The following is a 5061-nucleotide window of genomic DNA, read 5'->3' as shown; positions in this document are numbered from 1 at the left end:
TTTTGGAAAAAAACGGAAAGAATCCTATCTGTACCCAAACTACACAGTTTATACAGAAATAATGAATTGAGGCTGGGCAAGGTGGCTCATGCCTATAATCCCAGCATGTTGGGAAGCTGAGGTGGGAGGATCACTTGAGGCCAGGAGTTCGAGACCAACCTGGGCAACATAGGGAGACCCTGCCTCTACAAAAACATGTTTTTTTTAAAAAAAAAAGAAGAAAAATTGGGATACAAAGACATGTGCTTGAAGCAGAGTGTGCAGTGAGAAGACTGGGGTCTTTACAAGAAGTCATGGGTGGTGAGACAGATGGCAAGGTGTGTTCATCTGGGCTTTTGGAGGGTGGCTTCGCTTTGGATGGACACTTCAGATAGGAAAGTGCTGAAGGCCAAGGTCAGACTCTGAGCTACGTTCCTGAGAAGAATGAGATAAAGTGGCAAGAGAGTCCCAGCCAGCCAGCCCTGTGTCTGCTCCCGGCAAGGTGGTGAGAGTGCGTCAGAGGCTGCGAGGGACCCCTTTAGCCTTGGACCTCCTCTGGCCTCTGGACACAGCCACGCTGTCCCTGCATCTCTGCCTGGGCCATCGCCTGCCCTCAGGGCTTCTTTCCAGGGCTTCCCTGGCCTCCTCACCCACTGCAACTTCTCTCCTCTATGCTAGCTCAGATTATTTTCCTCTGGGCCTCTGCATTCCCTTCCCCTCTGAGACACCCACCCCTGGCTCAGTGGAAACTCATCAGTGTTTTCCACCCAACCCTCCCATGGCTCACTTTCCCTGGGGAGAGTGCCAGGAAGGGTGGATTTCTCAGTCCTCAGAGGCTGTTCACAGGCTTGGCTGCATCCAGTCAGGGGAGGCTACAGTGGGTCCTGAGAGCTGGCGTGCCTCCCACTGCCCCAGGACCACCCTCCATGCCTCACACAGAGGATCAGAAGGCCCTGTGGGTCGACCTGGGGCACAGCGGGGAATGAGTGAGCCATCTGCTATGGTCGCATCAAGCTGCCATCAGTGCCTCTATTCCCCCGGCCCGTCCTCCCGGGAAGAGATGGGAAAAGTCACAGGCCTCCAGCTATTGGTCCGTGGCAGCAGGAACCCTCCACACACTTCAAGATCCAGGGCATCCTCCGTTGGCCGGAGCTGGACAGAACCCAACCCCACTCAGATCCGGGGCAAGATTCAGGTCATTTGTGTGGTGGGGGTGGCTGCATCTGAGAACCACATCATCTGGTCCTTGTCTGTTCCTGAAATACACCAAACCCATTCCTGCCACAGGGCCTTGGCACTGGCGGCTCCCTCTGCCTGATACACTCTTCCCCTTCTAGACTCATGGTCAGCTCCTTCTTGCCCTTTACATCTTGGCTAAAGTATCACCCCACCCCACCCCCGCCAGGGATCCTTTTCCTGACCTCCTTAGCTACAGTCTTCACCCTTACAGTCACTCACTCACTCATCACACTGATTTATGTCTCTTGTGGCCTTTATTAAAAGCTAAACTGGCCAGATGTAGAAGCTCATGCTTATAATTGCAGTGCTTTGGGAGGCCAGGGTGGGAGAATCACTTGAGGCCAGGAGTTCAAAACCAGCCTAGGCAACATAGCAAGACACTATCTCTAAAAAAAAAAAAGTAAAATAAAATAGTAGCTGGATATAGGGTGCACACCTGTAGTCCCAGCTACTTGGGAGGCTGAGGCAGGAGACTCGTTTGAGCCCAGGAGGTTGAGGCTGCAGTGAACTGTGATTGTACCACTGCACTCCAGCCTGGGTGACAAAGTGAGACCCTGTAACCAAAAAAAGCTGCAATAGATAACAGAGCTAACGCCAGCCTCCGGTGCCCCTGTTGCCAAGCCCTGCCCCACTCTGGTGACCCCTCCCCACAGAGCTCCCTGGCCTCATTTCCCCACTTCTCCCTGCACCAGACCTTGGATGGCTGGGCCTCACTCTCCACACACTTTGATCCTGGGCTCAGATAGACCCAAGTTCAAGTCTCAATGCCACTCGTTCCTGGCCACGGACCCTGGGCAGGTCACGGCTTCTCCCTGGGCCTTGCCTTCCTCTTCTGCAACACAGGCTTGCCTTACAGGGGTCCCGGGAAGATGAGCTGGAATAACAAACTCACGCTTTCAGGACATGCTGGCTTCTAGCCGGTGCCCCAGCAGGGCTGAGGGCCAGGGGCTGCAGCGGACAGACCTGCGACCTCGGGCAGTCAAGGTCTTCTCCAGCCCAGCAAGCTGTGTTTGAGGGTGGGGACATTCAGCAGAGTCTGGGGGCAATGACAGGGATGGAAACCCAGAGCCTGGCCCCCATGCCTCTGCCCTTTCCCTCTTAGGGCTTCAGTTTCCCCATCTGTGAGATGGAGCCCTCAACGCCTGTTTGGCCTGGTGGCTGCATCCTGCAGTGTCTGGGGAGGTGTGGGCAGTCAGCGTCAAGGCGCTGGTATCTACATCCCCTTATGGGGTTAGAGAAGGAGTCCCCTGTGCCGGGGAGCTGGGAGCCACAGCCCCAAGCTAGGAATGGGGAGGACGCCAAGCCCTGGTCTGGCCTTGTCCTCACACCAAGCGCTGTGGGTACTGACTGGGCTGAGCCTTGGTGCCCTGTCTTCAGCATTGCGACTGCAGAAGAAGGGGCTGACTGTAAAAGAAGGGGCTGGGCTGAGCTGCACGTGACCTGCAGAACTTGGCTCGGCCCAACCCTGAGCCCAGCCTCTCTCTACTCGCACAGACTAACTGTTTTGGGGCCCGGCCACTCCCTCACACCAACGGCTCCTGCTGCTCCCCACAGCCCCCACCCCGCTGCCTCTGGGAGCTTGGCCTCCTGAGTCTCCCTTTACCAGGCTTGCTGCGCAGATCCTCCACAGTGGGGTCTGCAGGGTCCTCGTGGGGGCCGAGGTCAGGGAACAGAGGTGGAGACCTTGTGCAAGGGAGAGTGGGGCTCTGGCGTCAGACACACATGCTTCTGGCTGTAGATGTATCCAGGTGAGAGGGCCGCGAGGGGAGAGGGGACACGGCCACGGGCTGCATGGCACCCTTGGCTAGAAGTGCCTCTCACAGAGGGTGCCCAGCCCCGGCCTGATTCCTCTTCCCACATGGGGAAGCTGGCGCTCCTGGACCCCTCTCCCAGCCACCACTGCTGACCAGGGAGGAGTGAGAAGACAAAGATAGCATTGGGCTAGACTGCAATAGTAGCCATGACAGTAACTAGCACAGACAGAGCACCTGCTGTCTACCCAACACTGTTCCAGGCCCCTTGCATACGAACCGATGTCACTGCTGCATGGTGTGTGCACAAACACGACCCCCATTTGGTGCAGACAATGAAAGGGGGACACAGGCGGGCTCTGAGGGCTGCTGGGACCAGACGAGCTGGGAATCAAAGTCAGGTCATCGGCCTCCAGGGCCAGCCCCCTACCCACCCCACAGGGAGGCGCTGCGGCCTGAGAGTGCCTGAAGAGGGATGGCGGGCTTCAGAGCTGCGGGGAGGGGCTCCTGCCAGCCTGGGCTTCAGTGAGCCCCCAGTTCTCAGTGGATGAACAGGACTAGACAGGAGATCTACAATCTTCCAGTCTTCCAGGGAGTGTGCTATGCGCTGGTGGGACAGCTGCCCCTCACCCAGATGTTTGGGGCACCCTAGAGAGACAGGACAGCCATAGGACCTGCAGGCTAGGGAGGGGTGGGTAGGGCTGACTCTGTTCAGGTCTCGGGGGCAGACAGAGGGAGGAATGTCCAGGACCGCTTGGCTAAGGCAGGGGCCAGGAACGGAGGGGGGTGGTCACAGAAGTCGGCAGCATGGAGGTGGCAAAAACCCCGAGTGTCAGGCCTTATCCTGGGTTCTTGGGAGCCAAGAAGGGCTCTTGAGCCAGGCAAGTGCAGGTCAAAGCTCTGTGCCCCACACCAAGGGCAGGAAGAGGCGGTGGCTAGCTTGGCAGTCAGCCTGGGGGCAGAGGGACCCTGGAGAGCCAGCCTGGCCCGTTCCCAGCAGGTGTCTGCACCGTGGTCCTTGGAGTCCACCCCAGGGCAGGGTAGGGGGGTCCCGCTGGAAAAACCTGTGACGTTTTCCAGATACTGAGCGCCGGGTTCCCGGAAGCCGCTGCTGGGTGACTAAGGCCCTTCCCAGAGGCAGCCGCCCCCACAGCCAAGAAGAATGGCTGGCACCCACCAGGCACTGGGGGCCACTTCCCATTTTCAACCCATCCTGGCCATGAGTGTGACTCCTGCCCAGACAGCCCAGCCCACTGTCCTCTAGAAGAGTCAGAGTCCAGGGATGGGGACTGTGGCCTGCAGCTGACCAGGAGGAGGGCCAGGGTTCAACAGGAACCAACTATGGGCACTGTGCCCTCACCCTCAGTACCTGCCACGGCTGCATCCTCCCCTAGACCCTGTGCTGGGCAGGAGGAGCCTCTCAGGAATCTGGGTGCCTTTGCTGTGTTTATCTAGGTCATTACTCTAAAGACCTAGTGGCCACTACCACTGCCAATGCCAACCCTCCTCTGCCAGTGAAGCCCAGTAGGCAGTGATTGGCACTGGCAGTTGTGAGTCTGAATGGGCAGTGATGCCCAGTCAGGAGTGCTGGCCACTAGGCCAGGTGTGGTGGGTCATGCCTGTAATTCCATTGCCTTGGGAGGCCGAGGTGGGAGGATCACTGGAGGCCAGGAGTTCGAGACCAATCTGGGCAACATAGCAAGACCCCATCTCTACAAAAAATAAAAAATTAGCTGGGGACATGGTGGCACGTGCCTGTAACCCCAACTACTCGGGAGGCACTTGAGCCCAGGAGTTTGAGTCTGCAGTGAGCTGCGGTGGCACCACCCCACTCCAGGCTGGGTGACAGAGTGAGACTCCCATCTCTAAAAAGTAATAATAATAATGAACAAAGACTTGGCCAGCACTTTGGGAGGCCGAGGTAGGTGGATCACCTGAGGTCAGGAGTTCAAGACCAGCCTGGCCAACATGGCGAAACTCCGTCTCTACTAAAAATACAAAATTTAGCTGGGCATGGTGGCAGGCGCCTGTAGTCCCAAGCTACTCAGGAGGCTGAGGCAGGAGAATTGCTTGAACCTGGGAGGGGAGGTTG

The sequence above is a fragment of the Hylobates moloch genome, unplaced genomic scaffold, assembly GCF_009828535.3.
Source record: "Hylobates moloch isolate HMO894 unplaced genomic scaffold, HMol_V3 SCAFFOLD_12, whole genome shotgun sequence".
NCBI lineage: Eukaryota > Metazoa > Chordata > Mammalia > Primates > Hylobatidae > Hylobates > Hylobates moloch.
Note: the sequence above shows the minus strand (reverse complement) of the source record.